Genomic DNA, 20,044 nt, shown 5'->3' with positions numbered 1-20,044 from the left:
CCAATTAAACAGTTTATTTCTCAGTAGAGATGAGAAATCTCTAAAAGTTCAACATTGTTTTAAAAGGACAAAAGATAATTTTCTTGCAAACATGTGGAAACCCCTAGATGCCAAAATATACTATTTTTCTTGGACCCCTAAGTCGATGATTGCGATCCGTATCTGGTACAAAGATAAACTTTTATACAGTTGCTTATTTTCTTTTATTCTGACTCTAGATTATGAGCAGCAGAGCCGCATTATTTTGATTTGAAAAATGGGAAAAGTAGCTAAGAGAATTTGGTATCTGATATTTTTTTTAACTCCAGAGAATTGGAAATCTATGCATAATTACTTAAAAGGTTCCAAAGTTTATAATAGATGTTTAATTAGATATAAATTAGAGCTGACCCTGAGTTTAACACCATATATATTTTTTGACAGTTTACCATTTGAAAGTGTCCGCCTGCATACATGACACTTCTTTAAAATATAAATTTAATTCAAAGCGTTTGACAGTTTTTGTTCTTTTCTTTTAACCTGTGTTGCTAATGAGCGTGGAGGCGGCTATTCAGTTAAAAGTCACTGAAGCACAAAGCTGTCGAAATGTTTGCAATCTGTGTATCTCAGCTAATCAGTAATGTTTTTGTGTGTTTACTTTTTTACTAGTAACACAAGGAGCAGAAAATTTTGTTTTTACATTGATTGTTTACTACTGCTGGAGAAATTAGCAAATTATCAGTAAGGGAACCAATTAGACGCTACTTTCTGTTAAATTCGATCCACATCAGGATCGATGATTAAAAGTCTCGTTTTCTCAATAGTTTGCTAGATATACAAAAAGAAAAGGATGATGTTGGAGGAGTTTTAACATGTTCCAACACTGACCTGATGGAAGCCAGCTTAATCAATGCCTGCATTTAGTTAGCCTTTTGCTGCACTCCAGTCATGTTACGCTGCAGTTTGCTTCACATGGATGCTGTTCTGATTCTTTAGTCCTCTGGGCTGCAGTGCAAAGCAACCTCCTTGCTGCGATATTTTGCAGAACCGATTTAAAGCAACTATTAACTGCCAATTGTATCAATATCAATGACTTATCCAACCTAGGAGAGAGAAATAAACTCTAACCAGCTTTAATGCTGTAACCAGTGTGAGAGGCTGAAATAAGATGGTAGCTAAAGCCCAACCGTAGGGTGATCCTGACACTGAAGTGCCTAACCAACAGAAGTATTTTTACTGTAACGGAGTTAAATCTGCTAACTGCCCTCATGGTTTTTATTCAGTTTTGAAGCAATGAGTTTTTGAGAGGCAGTAGTTTCAGAGAGCTTTTAATCTCCGTGACTGAATGTATTAACTACTGTACCGGTCCAGATTTGCTATGTGAATCTTTGTAAATCTTTAACTGCCTTGTGGAGTTTTTTTGTCTGATGCTTTATCGTTGCTATTATATGAGATCCACAGTTGTATTACAACACTTTTTTTTGGCTGATTTGAATATAGCTTCGTTTTAAAAGTGTGTATATATATATATATATATATATATATATATATATATATATATATATATATATATATATATATATATATATATATATATAAATATAAAAAATATGAATTTAGTGTCTGGTTCTTTACAGGGAGGAGACCAAGACAATCATAAAAAGGCCAAAAAGTTGGATCTTTTCTTGGTAAACAATCAAAACTGTAAAACAGCAGAAAAAAAAAATCAGAAAGTTTTTGTTTTTTCTTTAATTAATAAATGCAGATGTTGTTTTTGTGCTGCAGAAAATAATATTGTGGGATTTACTTTGATTGCAGCTGTTTTTTGTTTGTGCCAACTGAATGTACCATAGCTACTAAACAGCCTCATCATGTGTCTGTAGTGATAATGGAGTAACTGTTGGTATATTACTCGTATATTAAATTCTTAAAATAAAACTGGATGTTCACAGTGGTAATGTTGTTTTTTTCAAAATATATATTTATAATGCAGCACTGCATTATTATTTGCAATTCTGGTATAGGTGGATAAAATCCTTAATAATATCACTGATCCCCCACTTTCTGTTTTAAAATTTTTTAGGGAACTTTTAATTGTTAACCAGTTACTTCTTCTCTCCATGGAGTACAATAATGAAAAATGTCCTCGTTAAAATGGAAATGACAAACATATTATACTTATGCAGATTTATGTCAATGTTTATAATTCATAGTTTAAGGAAAAACTAGTCTAAAACTGTACCTGTGTCAAACAAGGTTCAATTGAAAAAAGATTGAATTGGTGTTATTTTAGTTACAAAAGAACAAAAACTGATTATTTTTTCTTAATGGTGCAGAAGAAATTAACTAAACGGCTTAAATTATCTTTATATTATAGTATATTTTTTAGTGTGAGATTGTGCTACTGGGATATTACTTTATAGTTTTTCAGCAAATTGTCACGTATACACAAATTAATGGAGAACTCACATTCCTCTGCTGGTTCCCTTTATCCTCCAGAATTGAACTAAATAGTTTTCGTTGGTTAACAATCTCTATCCAACTATACCATAGGGCAGTGCAGGGAAAACATCTGAGAATCTGCTGTTGAGACCCGACTGACTTTAGTTTAAGACAGGGGTCATTAATGTGGTGCCCGTGGGCACCAAGGGGCCCTCAAGGACCACATGGGATGCCCTCAGCATCTTCTGAAAACAGAAGAACTCACTAGTGGACTAAGTTTGAAATTTTATTTTAAACTGCTGCTCTTATTTTTTTATTTTTTTATCATCATTTATAGAGCATTTGATATAAATTATTTAGAACATTGAAGCCACTGTAGGGATTTCAAAATGACAATATCTAAAACCAAATTGAAAATGAAAAGAAACAACAGAAATATGTTTATCTAAGACGTTTAGGTGAATGCTGACTCCTCCGATTCAGAGTCAGCATGGTAGCTCGATATAAGCCTCTTTTAAGGCTGCTATGACCCGGATGAACACTTGATGCTTTCCTTTAGTTCGCTTGTGAAGATTCTCAGTCATGTTCATGAGTCTGCAATACAAATAAACGAGTATTTTTTAGTGATCATTTATGTAATGACACACTTTATCCACAAGAGGGCGCGCTCCTCTAATAAATCACTGGTCACCTGCAACCTGTAGTGCATCATAAAAGCCGACAGGGGGCGGAACAACCTTGTTCTTATGGTTGAAAACAGGCTCAGGAACAGGGGTTCATTTGTCCGAGGCCGCAGACACGCTTTGGGCTTGAACGCATCATAATGTCTTGAAACACTAACTGATAATAATATTATAATAATAAAATAACAATTAGATTTAGATAATTTAATTGCTTACATTACAACATTTCAATGGTTTGATTTAGCTTTTATTTTTTTCTGTAAAAAAAAAGAAGCAAACTGATATTAGGGTAAAGGCTTGTAATCTTCTAAAAAGCAGTTAAATTGCTTTGCCTTTATGGACAGCTAGATTGTGCATATTTTTATGTAGGGGAAAAAAAAGGGGCACACAATAAGAAAGCACCTAAAAGGAAGACAGAAGGCTAATTAGAGAGTGAAGGAGGGAGAGAAGGATGGGGGCTGCTGGAAGATGGTGTTGCTATAGATACTTGGCATGATGCCGGATGGAGGCAGCTGCAATTTGCATTTATTCAGAAGATAGTTGCACCCGTCACAAAAAAAAAAAAAAAAAAATCACCGGAAACATTCCTTTAATTTCCATTTTTTTACCCTACGAGGTTAAATGTTTTTTAAAAAAAAAGTTCCTCAGGTTTTTCTTCTACAAAAAGCGTTCAAAACTAGTTTACAACATAATAATAACTTACATGCACCTCATAACAAATAAAATATAATACCATGCGCTGATAAATGTTATATTTACACTTCCTTAAATCCATTAGCACACACGGCAGATATTCTGTTGTAATTTCAAGCAGTTTATTTTAAGATATTCTATTAAAAATATATCTTATTGTAGTATGATTATTTTCCCCCCTTTGTTCAAATTAACTCTTATTTTAGATAAAAGAAATTAACCAAAAAAAATCTTACAGACTAAAATGACCAAGGCAGAGATTTGAAGGCCTAAATATTTATATCCTCCAATTTGACTGATAGAAAAACAGAAAAAACTATTTCAGTTTGAGATTTTCTTTTTTTTCTGTGTCAAAGATATTTCATTTTAATTTAGTAATTCAAGCCAATGACATTCTTATGTTTTGGCTTGGGTTTTGGCTTAGAAGCTTAGTTTGACGATCTCTGGCAATATATAGAAATTTATTTATTTTTTCTACTTTGGCCATACACAGCTAATTTAGAGTTTTAAATTTTGTTGAAAACAATTAGTTCAGAAGAAAAAAAATAAGATGTGCAGATAATTAAATATATGTTTAGAATGAAAAGTGTAAAAAAAAAAAAGACAAACACAAATAATAAAACATTTTATTTATTATGCACTTTAGACTTGTTTAAAATGGTAAAAAAAAAAAAAAATACACATCTAAAATAATATAATATATAGATAATATATTGTTATATAATAATATAATTTATATTACATTTCACTGTCACCAGCTTTTAATGTACAAAAAAAATAAAGACAAATTCTTTAAAAAAATGAATTTCCTCAAAAATCTCCAGACCCAAGGAGATAAAAAACACATAAATAAATAGAATATCTTATATTATTGTATTGCAAAGATATCTAAATTAAGTTGAAGTACATTTTTGTTTACTAATCACTAAATTATCTCTTAACGTTTTTCTCAAAGTTTTTCTAAATTTAAGATGAGTTAAGCTTGACTCATTCAATATAAAGTCATAAACTGCAAACATGGCAGACATTAAATAATCTAGTGATCATCTTTAACACGACGTAATAATTTCAGATGCTCTCTAAAAAATATATTATTTTATTCTAGTTAATAAACAAGAGACAAAAGCTTGTTTACAGTAACACATCATTCACGGCACAATCGAACAAAACATTTATGTATTGTTTAAATCAACGTAAAGTTAAAATTAATTTCAAAGCGTTTGTGTCAGAAGTGCTGAGAAGAAAATAAAGGAGCAGGTTTGTTGGTCGTGTTCTTCAGTCAGACGTCCCAGCATGGCTTCCATCTGCAAAACAAGAAGAAGAGAGACGAAATTAACATGAGGACTTGGTTACAGAGTAAAGAGATGGACGGTTCTGAAAACATTTCCAGATGAGTCATAGAGATCAGAGCGATTCCCTTAAATATAACGGATAATAGTGACTTTTATATTGTTTGAGCACACTTTCCTCACCGCCACCTAATCTGTCTGTATCTCTGTCTGTACCTTTGACCCCACAAGTCTAGAACATCAAAAGGACACACCCACTCACAAGGAGACCCCACAATTATGCCAGTAAAAGAAACAGCCACACTCACCGTTCTGCTGTCTGGTTTTGCAATGTCATGACTGAACATGATAAGAACCTGACTGGCAGAAAAACTGCAGCTAATCCTGATTTGTTCAGACATTAATTATATAATCTAAAAGGGAGCATTTAAATCATTCAGGAGTGCCATATGCCGCCCCATGCATTGCTTCAGGCTTTTAGCCTTCTAGCACGTCTCCATAAGTGTGGATTAGTAAGAAATAAATATATGACGTGTTATTAGGATGCCTAACTACATAGAGGGATTTTGCTTTTCATTAGATTTTGGTTTCAGTCAAATGTGATTTCTGAAAATTTTTACAAAGACTTGAATAATACAAGAGAAGTTAATGCGCATTTTCGGTCTGTTCTAAGAGGTGCTCATTATATTTAGTAGTAAAAATCACAGCATTAGACATCATTAGCATATTATAGTTATAATTACCATAGTTGTTCAAAGTTAGTTTTTTTCAATTAAATCTGAGATGGCTTTTGGGGATTGCATTATAGAAAAACATTTCAGAAATAAATGAAATGTTTGCACATTACTTTTTACATTGAGAACACAATAGCAGTTAAATTTCTAATAAATGTTTTTACCAAATGCTGCCTTAACATTGTGATTAGAATTGAATATTATGTGTTGGTTCAATCAACTGCTTTTGCTCGTTTTGTACAGCTTCTTGTCCAGCATTCATTTATACAATTGCATTAGTAGCGAACGTTTCACCTAGAGTATGTCAACAACTGTATTAAAAAACAAAGATTGATGCTTGATGTATGTATCTTGATTGACCAAATGTCACATATTTTTGGGGGGTTGTCAGGGAAAGGGTTAAGGTTTAGAACTGTAAGAAGGCATTTTAAATGTTTGTGTTCACCTTTGATTTAGTTACTAAATTCAAACTCTCTAGATTGCAGGACTTCTTCATCTTTAGGCTGCTGCTAATAAATAATCCATCTAATCTAAATCAGAAGCATGATTTGTCACACTTTGCCTCTTCTATTTACACTTTAAATTTTTAATATGAAACACATATAAAAGTTAATTTACGCTGACTGATTAAATAATTGTGTAGAACAATATTCCTATTTTACTCTTAAATTGTTTAAGTATAAAAAAGGTTTTTATGTGGCTACTGTAAGTGTCCTTTTAGCCATTAGATGAAAAATTTAACCATTTAACAAGTCGGCTGCTGTGTTATCAATCCTTGCATTTAAAAGCCATCCTGAAAAATCTGGAAAGAAACGTGTGAATGATTATCTAATATTTTTATTACCCAACATATTTTTCTTTCTGTTGTTAATTGTCTTCTTCTTAGTATTATATTTTAGAAAGGTAAAAGCAAAGATTGAAAAAAAAGTACCCGGAACACAGAAAACAAAATGGTCAGTTCCTGCTGAAGTGTGAGTTGAAACTGCCAAGCTTTTTAGAGTTTCTTTCAACCCAGCCTTCCCACATAAAAAAAAAAAACACACACACACAGAGACCCTCATATTGAAATTGTGTCTGTCCAACAAAGACGTCCCAGCAACCCCCTCATTATAAATACATGTCATTGGATCACAGCTAGTCTGAATCCCTGAGTCTGCTGCGCTCTAAGTGGCCGTGACTGAGCCCTGAATGGGTGGCCGGGGCCACGGCTCTGCCAATAAAGCCAGCAGTGTTGGTGTAGCGTAGGAGTGTGTGTATCTGTGTGTGTGTGTGTGTGTGTGTGGCTTCGGCCTTTGGGAAAAAATGTCTCACAGCAGTACTAGTTCAGAGGTTTGGATGCTTAAAGTGTGCAAGTACAAGTACAAATACATTTATAGATTCTATAAGTTATGTTCATAATTTGAAAAAATGAGTAACTAATTTGTTTCTTGGGCTGGAATAGCTGGTTTCAGCCAAGTAATGTTTAGCACTGCATGTGCAATGGAGGTTTACTTTAAATCTGGGGCAATAAGTTTCCTGCTGCCTCGACAACAAAGCTGCATAAATCGAGTCCTAGTTCTTAGAGGGAGGGTGTGTGTGTGTGTGCTTTTGCATTAAGTGTGAGTGTTAAACAGCTCCTCCTATCTTGTAATGCAGGGGACATGTGAAAGTGTCTGTATCCCTTTGGAACCACAAACCAGGCCACAGCGTTTCACCCTAATTCCTCCTACATCCTCCTCCACCAGGACTTCTATTTCTGACTCACAGCTTGGGTCTGATTTTGGATTTAACAAACTTTTCCTCATACTACATTCCTTCTGCTTTTGAACAAGATCAACAGATGAACTATGAACTCGTAAATTATAGACCAAATTATCGACCAGAGATACTGGGGGCTGTCGGACTTAGGACTGTGGGGGGGATATGGTTAAAATGAAATATTAAAGTTTTTCACACCAAATCCAACTGATTTATTTAAATTTTACTTACTTTCAAAAACTAACTTATCTGAAAAATTCCCTCTTCAATTAAAAAGGCAACTAAATACGAACTTTTAAAAATGTTGGCCAACGTAAAAAATTAGAACATGTATGACATGAAAGATGATTACAGCTAGTGGTATACAGCAAGCTAGTTTATCAGAGTAGACATCTACGAACTAATAGCGGTGAACTGATAATTTATTTAAAAAAAGATCTTTCAAAACAGAGAAATTTGTTAAAATAACATCAATTGACTTATATCATTGACCAGATCAATTTAAAGAAGATGGCCCTGTCAAAGTGGAGACCAAATTGAGAATCTGTGGCAAAAGGTTAAAATTGTCCTTTACATTTGATCTTTATCAAATCTAACTGTGCATCCATTACTTTGCATATGCATATAAGAGTAAACAAGTAAATAAGATGATATAAGAGATAAGGAAATGTCTTAGTGGCATATTAGCAGTATAGAAACACCATATGTAGATGAGAAGCGCCAACAGAACCCGTCCACCCACCTTCAAACAGAGGCGACTGTTCCAGAGCCAGGTCTGTAGGCCTATCTCCCTCTCTGTGGAACTAATGAAGCCTGGAACCAGTTGGCCCTGTGCTCCTTCACCCATTCACCCACTCCCTTCTCTTACACCCAAAGAGATATTATGCTCTACCCCTATGAGACAATGAGCGAATTTACATCTAAAATGTGAATGTGTGAAAAGATGAGGCGTTGCTAGCTGTATAACGTATTTTCTCTGTGGGGCTGAATGCAAAAGATAACCGCAGTTTTCAGATTTTTGTTCCTGAAATATTTTTTAAACCACACAGCCTTTGCCATCCACTTCACAATTATGCACGACTTTGGCCTGATTCACCATGAAATGATCAGAATCAAAATACACTGACATTTATACTTGTAGCTTGAAAAGTTAAAGAGAAGTTTAAGTGGTATTAACACTCAGGTTTCAGATTATTTTTTGGTGCACCAACATGAATATTTCTCATTTTACATTGATTTGTCAGCTAAAAATAAATATAAGATGATATTAAGAGGTTATTATTGTAATAAATAAACCAAGATCTAAATTATTACGATAGGATAAACATCTATTTGCTGGAAAAGCTGGATGAAATAAGATTTCAACTGTAATGGTAAAATGGATCACATTAAACTGACCGGGGCTGCGTTTTTTGGCAGAAACAACATCTTTTTTATTCTAATTTTAGGAAATAACTCTCAGCGCTTCAAGTATTTTTTGTCATATAAAGAATTATTGTTAAGTATCGTTAGCCTTTCGCTAATCAACAAAAGATAGTGTGGCATAGGTCTGTAAACTGGTGCACTCTTAGCATGGAAATGCCGGGCCGTGCTGCAAATGTGCTGTCAATCAGTGAGAAACAAAGACAGGCTTCTAACTGCTGAGCCCGAGACCAACATGTCAGTCAGAGAAGAAATGCCACAGAAACGCAGAGGTGTGAGAAGAAAAGGCTTAGAAGAAAACACAATTCCTCTTCTAGCAAGGGTGGTCTGACTTCAGGCTGCCCGTCTCTCTGCCTGTCTGCTACAATTTGATGAAGGAGCTCAGCCTGGTCCTTACTGAACAAACAAAACAAAGCTAATAATGGGGCCGGAGTGCTTATCAAACAGCCTCGCGACTTCATTTGCATTCAACAAGACCCAGACGACGGTCAAACACGCACACATGTGCACCACTCGTGAGCCAGACATCCTCCTCACTGGCCTTGACCCTTGAACTCCAGGGTCCTCTTTCACCTGCTGCAGGACTATTCATGCTGGAGGGTCCGTCTAGCCAGAGCCTGGCTGATCTGCATATGTTGGTGCAGTTTTCCCACGCTGTGAGCTCAGACCTCGACGTGGCGGTATTCATAAGCGATCATTATGAAGATCTGCATTGTGTGTGTGTTCGTGCTGACTTTTTGCCTCTCCTGATGACCCCCGTTGCCATGGCTCAGTCCTGGGGAGCCCTTTTCTTTCCTTACCAATGATCTGTAGGTATTCTATAAGACCATGTCTGACAGGAATACAAAGACAAAGCTGCATAGATGTAGTTTATTGCTACATATATTATAATGCCCATCTTGTGTTGCTTCTCCCCCTCCCTCTGTGCCAGGCTTTCCTCTCTTTGTTTCCATCCTCTACTTGTTTTGTTGTTTCTTTCTCCAGCACATCAAGGGTAAACTCATGACTCGTCTTGCCTTTTCCTTCCTCTTCCTCCTTCTTTGCAACCTGCCCATTGGCTGAGAGCAGCTCTGCGGACTCTCACTGGCTGCTGTAACCTACAGAATCGGTGATGCGGCGAGCACGAGGCTCCTGTGTAGTAGGGGGGTGTTTGAGGATTATTGTGAGAAATGCGTCTTCCCATAATGTGACTGTCAGATGGGGAAGGTTGCAAAGTAGACAACAGAGGGGAGACCGACGGAGGGCGTGCAAGCGCAGCATATGGACGTCCTCATCAGTCTATGCAAATGGGGCGAGACGTGTTCACATATGCAGACAAATTCACCCCCCCCCATCATGCACTTATTCATTAATGGATCCTTCTGAAAACCTACACCCCCTTTACCACCTCCCCTTTCTTCAAATAATAACCTCTCGCTCTATCTACCCCCACCCCACAGTCTAGACCCCTGTCTCCCTCAAACCAGACACCCCAAATATCCTCCTCAGCCCCCCTCCACCAACCCGCGCATCTCGTCCTCTCTGCTCCATGGCTCCCATGACCAGGAGACAGAGCCTATGATTCGCGTGACCGCCATTTTGCTGCCCACCCCAGACCTAACTGTACGACGCAGCAGCTGCCTTGATGGGCAAAATGCAAATCGGAGCGCCGTTTAGTTCAGCTGCCCTGATCAGATGAAGTAGCGTCCCGGAAAACAGCACCGGCTCGAGCGATTGTAAAAACTGCAGCAGAGATGTTACATATTTCCTTTTTTTTCTATTTCACAATCGGTTCAATCCAGACTCTAAAACCCATTCCGAGTGGTTCATTTGCCTCTCATCTCCTTCTAGCTGAAATGATTCCTCAAAACCACAATCATCGTTTGTCATAGGCAGCTCTTTGTCAAGGGAAATCTCTCACCCTACGATTTCTTTAGTGCCATGGTAACCAGACATTTATGTGCTTAAACACACGACCATCATGGTCTGTGTGTTTGGACTTCGTTGGGCCCACAGCCCCTCATCTTAATTAGGCCGCACCAGAGCTTCTTTCTTTGGTTAATCGCTGTATTTTGTATGTTGGGGTTAGGATGTGTGACAGAGCGATATCTGATTAAGCAAAGCTTCAGCTTAATCCTTTGTGCCGTGTCACATTTGCATGCGAGGGAACACATGCAAACATCAGCACCATATGGCACAGTACTGTTAGGCGCCTGATCTCATGTACGCCAAACGCCGATCAAATGTTTTACAGGGCGCCGAACTGTTGAAGCCCCAAGAGAAATGCAAACACCTTTCAAACATCACCTCACCCTAGCTTGATTTCCAACCATGCCAGCTTTGCGGGATCCAGAGTTGGCAAACGGCGACACCGCTGCCTTTGGTTAGAGGTTATGCAAATGCAATTAACTCCAGATTTACATGTAGCAACGGTTAACGGACGCACAGATGGCAGACGACAGAGATGCGCTCGCCATCTTTGGCAGAGGAGGAAAGACTGGCAGCCATTTTGTCTGAAGCTGTGCCCATCTGGATGGAAACAAACCATGCTGCATCACGGTGACGCTCGCAGCAGTTTGGGAGCTCCAGGTTGTAACAGAGCTGCTGCAGCTGCAGCTTCTACACCAACACTCTCCATGCTAAGCAAGTACAGTACCCCCATGCACTAATAAAGCCTTTTATTGTTCAAAATGAACTTGTCTGCTCAAATATTGGAGACAATGTTTGAGCAGATGGAGTTGTTTAAAAAAAAAAATCTGTTTTGGAATAAAATACACAGGGGAATACTTCTTACAGTTCCTTTGTCTCTCATACACATATGCTTCACAAAATCATCCATAAACCCTAACAGTTTACCACATTATGTTAGGGTACAACGTATTTTCAAAGATGATTTTAAATGATAAACCAACAAATGGTTTTTCATAATTTCTTAGTGCAGTTTTACAAATAAAATATTTATATTCCTTCTTTTTTTTCTGATACTTGAGTGTAAAAACCAGTAGAACCAATAGTTCTCAAAGGTTGCCTTATATATGAATACAGCTCACACTTCACGCTGTTCTGTGACGTTTCTAAAGAGAACAATAGTGACGTCCTAGTTAAGACCAAGGAGCTAAAGTGCTGCAGAAGTTTAAAGCAGGTTTAGGTTATGAAACATCCTAAACGTTGAACACTTCATGGCGTGAGGATAGTAACACTTCAACTTCAAAGACATGGCTGTCCATCTAAATTAATTGGTAAAAAAGGGAAAGGATACCTCTGATAGAGAGGCCATGAAGAGAACCTTAACCTCTTACACCCTCAGGGGGTATAAATATATTTCTGCCAGACAAAAACACACAAAAGTAAATCACTTATAGCCTCACAGCTATTAGATTTAAGAAGAAACTTTTGGTACCTCTGTAAAGACCCTGCCTGAAATATTAGGGACAAAATACAAAATATTTTGCATTTTTTGAACCTCGCCAAAATTTTCTTTGAAATAAACATTGCAAAACACTACCAAAATATTATTTATAGCACAAAAAAGTAGTACAGACTTTTAAATCTAAATTTTGTGTAAAAATATACCAAATTTGGACTCAATCAGATGAATCATATTTATTTTAGAATGGTATTAGTGAGAAATTTCTTAGACGGAGAGGCCATTTTGGCACATTTATCCAAAAATGTCACCAAACTGTGCCAAATGTGTTTTTTACATCAATACTGGGGGTTTGCTAAAATTACGAGGTCACTTGGCAGCTGGACTCACCGGTGGGTCCGTCGGGTTCTAGGGGTTAAAGAATCCAGATATCAGTTCAACGTAAGCCATTTAGAAAACGCATCAAACACATGTAAGAAGCTGATTAGGTCTTGAAACACCAAAACGAAATTACTGTCTCACAACCAGCTAAAAATTTACCTCACCCACCCCCTTGAATAAACTCTCTCTATGGTGAAACATGGTAGTGGCAGAATCATGCCAAAGGAAGCTGTAAAAGAGCCAACCCTCCAACAGGAAAAGCAATAATGAATTGGTTGACACCAGTTCACATTCCTGTGGTAGAGTGGTCCAATCAACGCCAAGACCAAAATCCAATAAAGAATTTATTAAATCTCATTGACTGACTCTTTCAATCGAACTTATTTGATGGGGTAAAAAGATGAGTTTTCAGATATTAAAAGGTCATAGAGACACTCAGAAAGACGTGCAGCTTTAACTCCTCATTAACTACTACTAGCAGCTGAACACATAAGCTTCACAAATTTTAATAACAATGAATTCTTTTCTTTTTACTTCACAAACTATGTTCTGTGTTGACCTTCTTCGTAGAAATTGAACCAGGGTGGAAATATCTAAGTAATGTGCAAAGAAAAAGGACCTCAATATACACACACACCCAAATGAGGATACAGTTTATGATTATAGATATTCAGAGTTGTTCATGTGGAGTGTTGCTGAGAGGTACTTGCCATTTTACTGTCTCCAATGAAAGGTCTCTGTGCTCTCTGATCTTCAGTCCTCTTTGCTTTGCAGTCAGATGATGATATGTGCCGTCTGAAATTGAATAATAAGTATGATGGAAAAAAAATGTTCAGGGTTCATTTTCCATTATGTCTGCTTTTGAAAGACATCTGTCTGGAGCTCATCATTCATACTGCAAGCCAAAAGTGGAGGTGGAAAATAAAGATCGCAGTGTCTGTTTGTCAAATGTGAAAACTAGTTGGGGAATAAACAGAGGAAGAGCTGAAGATGGAGAGTGAGTCAAAGGCAGAGCTTCCAAGCTGGTTGCCAGAGGCAGAAGGTTGGTGGGATATGTCAATCTCGTGATGGGGGAAAAAAAAGAGAAAGGAATTTGCCTCACAGCAGTCTTTCAAAACTGTGGATATCATTTGGGGAGAAAAACCCTTCAGCAGAACCACACACAGCCAGTGGAGACCAGGGCTGAGGTCCAGAGAAGGAGCCGAGGCTGCAGCTGAGAGAGGCGCGCAGGGGATGTCCTTTGCAGGTCTGCAGGCCCTCCAGGCCACACACTTAAAAACACAGGAAACCCCACTCAAAGCTGTGAAGATTCTGTGTTTCATATTGATTTCTCTTGCACACTGATAGCTCCAGAGGTGATTCTTGCCTTCAGGGACCTTCTCCATCCTTCCCAGCCCACTCACTAGCTCCCCGGCTGGGCTTCGCTGGGCTCTGCTAGACCCCTGGATGGAGGTAGGAGCCATGGGAGAGAAGGAAGAAGACGAGAGGCCCCCGGCAATGATGATGAGCTGCACCAGGTCGCCGGGTTCAGTCATCCACCAGCCTTTATCCAGCCTTCCAGCCACCCACCCTTGTTTCCATCTGAAAACAAGGCAAAGCAGAATGTTTTTCAAAATCTCACCTTTAGCACTCAACATCCCTCTGCTCAATGCAAATGCAAATGTAAACACTAACACTTTGATTAAAAATATGTGGGAAGAAAACACCAACTTGCTCTTTTGTAACCCGCCCCAAGGCTCTCGCTGTTGCATAAAAAAAAAATCCAAATAAAAATGCTCAAACTGCTGTGTGCAAAGCGAAGCAGTCGTCTCTGTTCCAATGTAAAACGCTCCATTAAAATCTAAACCTTCCAGGTTAAAATCATCCTTATAACCTCTTCTGTTTGAAAATAATGCTAATAATTTCATCTCTAGAGTTCTTTGCCGCCATTCCTCTTGAAATGTTCTGAAAGTATTCTGAACGCTGTTATCATGCTAATATGATAAGGTTCTTTGTGTGTTTCTTTGTTCTTTTTATTCTGAGGAAGAAAAAAATGAATTGCAGGGGCCTCCTTTTTGCAACCGTACACCCACCAGCCCTCAAATTTTCTTTGGAGCCAGCCACAAAGCATCTTCAGCTCAGTTTGGGTTGCTTGAAAATAATAAGATACAGAAACTGGAAGGTTAAACGGTCGTAGGTCAGATATGAGAAAGGATTTAGTTTGGTGTTACATGCTGCTTTAAAAAAAAACAAACTTCAACCTAATAACATAAGAGCAAAGCAGCCTAAGTCACCCCTGTTTCAGCTTGCTGTAGAGTGAAGTGACATGGGGGCGAGATCGAGAGAGCTTGAGGAAGATTCAGACACAATGCCCCCATTGAGGGGGTTCAGGCATGGGTGTTAACTCGCCATTCCTTCACACACAATAGCCCCCTCCCCTCCACCAGAGACAGTGCAAGGGACAATGTTGGTTCAGGGCAGCCCTCCACCTCAGCGGTGTGAAAGAAAAGAGCGGCATTATTAAGATGGGAGCCAAGAGAGGGCCGGGGGAGAAGTGGGGGCGCTGGGGGGGGGGGGGGGGGGGGGGGGGGGGGGGGGGGGCAAACATGAGCAAGAGTGATACGTTTGGGCACAGAGAAAAAAGAGGAGATTGGAGAAACAGAAATATATCTCACAAGCAGTGGTGCCTTCAGAAACGCTTTCAGCAATATTCACAATTACTGTAATAAAACAGCATCAGTGGACAGATTCTGTAGGAATTTCAGGGATGTCGATTCCTCAGAATCCAAACTAATAATGTGGGACACATCATGCATTGACTGATTTCCTACCATGAAATTTGAAGGGCAACATCAAAATATTGAATAAAGACAACCGACTAATTAATACATTTATGAATAATCAGCTTGTTTCCTTAAATCCACTTTATTAATATAGCAGTAAAATAAATTATCTTCTAAAATAACCTAATGTGTACTTCTCAGTAGTTATTCTGTAATAATCATTTCTCAGCATTTCAGCTTAATTACATATTATATGTGCAGCTGTGTCGATGTGCTATACAGTCTTATCAATAATTTCTCTGTCTGCATTGTCCAAGTTGAATATAAAGTGTGCTGGTAACTCTTTTGCTTGGTATCTGACTGACTGTGAAGACCAACAGCTTAAAATATATTAGAGGATGTCGTTTTACTATAGATTTTCCAAAAATTAGACTTGAAAAATATTATTACACTTTTCTATGACAGAAATTTAAGGAATCTAATTTAAATTAGCTAACAGCATCTAAAGCCTCCTTCGGTTATTTTTCCTTTCATAAAAAAGCAGTTTATAGTAATTAGACTTAAACACCAGTTGTTTAGCTTTTGTTGTCTTGCTGAACAAAATAATGTTTGATGCTTTTGAAACCTTAACACTTTTAAAGATGCATGAATAGAGGCTTTTCTTGGTTGCCTCAGCTTATTAAAGAAACACTGTATTGGGGGTGAAGCTGAATGAGTTAAGCTTTCGCTCCACAGGTAAATCTCTTCACTCTAAATGAATGGGGAGGTTTTTGTTTAAAGCATATAGAAGAAGATCTCCTCCTGGTTGATGCCATGAGGCAGTATAGGTGGTGAGGAGGGGGTTGCAGGAGAAGCTCCAAAATGTTTATGGAGATCCCGTGTCTCTCTGGGAGCCTAATAGCATCCTTTGGGTGGAGTGAAAGCTCATTGTGCCAGTGTAAAGGATTACACTGGTAAACTAGTAAAACAGGGGAAAAAGAGCCCAAACACTCCCTGCCTGCCTCCTACGGAGAGGCAACGAACCATCGAACAATGAGGGGGAGAGCATGCTGCACGCTGACTCATTTTATCAAGAGAGAGGAGGAAATCTCTCGGAGGGGCAGCAAGTTCATATAATGCATGTGCACGGGCAGAGGCACAGAGAAATACCAGCTGCAGATGGAGGGGAAGATAGGAGAGAAGGGGACATGTTAACGGCGGATCCTGTATTGGAGGGTAATATGGGCAAATGATTTCTGTCTTGCTTCTGTGCCTGCATCCTGAGTGACAGTTTACAATCTCTGAGGCAGCAGGCAGGCCCAGCAGGTTGGCTCTGTGGCTCCAAGAAATCCTTCATTTCATAACCTATTTTTTTGCCTTCTCCTCCACTTTCATCTGCTTCAGCTGTCTTTAATTGCCACATTTTTAGGACAAAACAACACATTAAAATGACTATAAAATTGGTATTTAATCATTTTCAGATCAAATTCCAAAAACCTGTGTAAGCCTTTATTTTTTAGGGTTATCTAAGTAGCAGTCTCTCAGACAAATTTTCCCCTCCAGAATAACTCTCAGTAAACATTTCTGATGAGCACCACGACTCCTGCATATTTCCCACAGTTATCCTGAACAACCTGTACATAAAGCACAATCCACCTCTCATTTGCTGTTCAAATGGAAACCACGCGGAGCATAATGCATCATCTGCATCCTGCAACCTGCCACACCGCACTGAAAGACTCCTTCGCTCTTCATCTCTGTTCCTTCAAAGGCGGCCGTGGACGCATTCAAACAGCGGGGTACGCACTCAGCTAACAAACCTCATTAAGGGCCCTATACACACTTTCTCAATGCCAACACTAGCGGTCACACATCTTCTTTTCAATGCACACACCGACGGCCGCACTGACCACAACAAAGCATCTTTACAGAGCTAATTAGAAAGGCTCTCCCTCTCTATTTTGAGGCTCATCTGAATAGGAGGGAACATGATAATGAGGAGAGTGAGATGAGCTAGAGACAGAGGGAGAGTCAGGAAGGAAGAGGGGGTCTAGCAGAGAGTGAGTGTGACGACAGGATGCCTGTTCATCTATTCACAAAGATAGATGCTGCTTTTTTTTTTTACCGACTAGAATTAAGGCGAAAGGCTCCAGGAGGCAGGGGGAACCGAATTAGTGTGACACCGCTCCCTGAATCTACTGATCCATTGATGGAAGAGAGCCGGAAGGGAAGGGAACACTGCACCATTTTGTTTGGTGTGCCATGCCTTATCTAGAGAGGGAAACGAAGGAGGTATAGGTAGAAAAGAGAAATAAATCTTTCTTTTGATTAAATGTGTATCAATTTAGTTCACAATAATAGTTGGCTTAATCTGATTGTATTGAATCTACTGGGTAGATATTAGGACAAAACATAGTCCGTATTTTTTGATATGATGTGATGCTCTAGGTGTCTGAAGTAAAGCATTAATTTATAGGAAATAAATATTACATCTAAGTGAGTACAGTGTCAACTGGGATAATTCAAATACAACAATTAGTGTTTATTTGGTTTGATCACTGATTAATATGAGGCAAAGTTTAACTTGGATTAGGGCTTAAATTAGGGATAGTGTCACACAGTTTTTCAATCAATAAGATTGTTTTTTATATATAGATGAGATGGATAAGATTCTGTGTTTTCTGTTATCTCTATGTTTAGGAGACAAATGTCAAAAATATTTTTAGCTGGACAAAAGCAAAGTAACATTTAAGATAAATCAAGTTCTATGATGTATTTTTACTCGTCATCTAAACTCTAAGTTCAAGTTGAAGTTAAGACCAAACTGTCTCCTGAAGCCCGCTGACCCCTGATGGGAGTACAATATATTCTGAAGGGGGAAGCAGGCACCCCCTCCACGTCACCTCCCAGACAGCTTGTTAATTTGCACAACTTTTATCCTGCCCCGTCTCTGCTTTTCTGCGTGTGCGTTTATGTGTGTGTATATATTAGCGACAGGACTTGACCCTAGCGAGCCGCGGCAGTGTTTCGCGTCTTGCTGGGCGTGGGAAAAAGAAGAGACCCCTTTTCACAGCTGCCTGGCTGAGGCCTAGACTGCTTGGGCCCCCCCTTTCTCTGCACCCCCTTTCTCTCTTGTCCAAGAACCCCCTTCACCTTCCTCCTCCTCCTTCTATTCGATTCAGACTCCAGCATTCTATTTCAATAGCAGGACCCCCTTCCCAGCCCTTCATAAATACATCTCATTATTCAAGCCCTAGTTTGCATAGTGAGTCCAAAGGGATCTGTGCTCGGCTCGTGAGGCCTGAAGCCTCTCAGCCTTTTTGGACCGCACAAGTTAAATTTAGATTTACTAATCTCCCCTGTGTTAATATTTGTTCTAAAAGATAAGTGCACACTTTCCAAATTGTTTCGATAAAGACGCAGCGGTATTAGAAATCTTCACTGTTCTGCTTTCATCTTTAGTTTACTTCCTATAGACGAGGCAGAAAATCAGCAAAATTAAAGATGATGAAAGGACAGTCTAGCATGATTGTTAGTGGGAGCTTTGCTAGTCTGTATTCCATCTGTCACATGCTTTTGTACAGTACCCCTCCTTCGCACATGCACAAAATCCTCACCCCCTACCCCCACAATTGCAACTGGCTGCATTGCATTACTGCAGAGATTTATCTCCTATCAGCCTGTATAATACCGGGGTTATAATTTACATCCAAACAGCAGGAAAGCCTCCTCCTTGCAAATGGTAATATAAAGCTTGGGAAAATCTCAGCGACTTAAACAGCTGCACAGCAAATTTGAATAACTAGGCTTTCTATTGAGGCTCCAAGATTGTGCAACCATGAAGATGTAACCTTGCTAACAATATGTGGTTATATATAATAACTAAATGTTAAAATGTGCACATATGAACATATAATAGAAACATTCTTACTGTGTTCATGCATTTTTTTAAAAATCTGAAAGCAAAAATATTTAATAAAGTAAATAATTTTACACTCAATATGTAGCTAAAAATATGAATGTGCTTGTGCAAATTGTGGGTATGGTAATTACATGACTTTAGATTAGGGGAGGTGGCCTGTCAAAGCATTAGGCTGGCAAAGGACAGAGCCACCCAAACACTCTTTCCACATGAGCAGGTCCAAACCCTAGGCGAGGCTCCGCGCTCCTAACGGGATAAAGAACTGCAGCAAAGATTACACAGCCACCTCTCTTGCACCTACGGCACACTCTACCTGACAAATAGGATCACGGTGGTTAAAGGGATAACACAGCTGAATGCAAGAGAAGGAAACAAAAGGCTTTGTATGTCTGAGATTGAGGAAGGTGAGAGGCGTGATGCGTGAGGTGGAAGAAAAATGCAAATACTTCTAAGAAGAGAGCAACGATGGAATCCAACATGGAGGCCCTGGTTTATTTGCTCCGATCGGGTCGTTTACACTCAGTGTTGCTGCAGAATTCTGTCTATTGCCTTCACAGCCTGTGTACATTTCCTTTGCTGTACTTAAAGGGTGTGAATTATACTTTGCTCATTTGCATATATATATATATATATATATATATATATATATATATATATATATATATATATATATAT

The sequence above is a fragment of the Cyprinodon tularosa genome, unplaced genomic scaffold, assembly GCF_016077235.1.
Source record: "Cyprinodon tularosa strain WSP-4 unplaced genomic scaffold, ASM1607723v1 ctg12, whole genome shotgun sequence".
Lineage (NCBI taxonomy): Eukaryota > Metazoa > Chordata > Actinopteri > Cyprinodontiformes > Cyprinodontidae > Cyprinodon > Cyprinodon tularosa.
The sequence above is the reverse complement of the archived record's forward strand: the minus strand, read 5'-3'. Positions refer to the sequence as shown.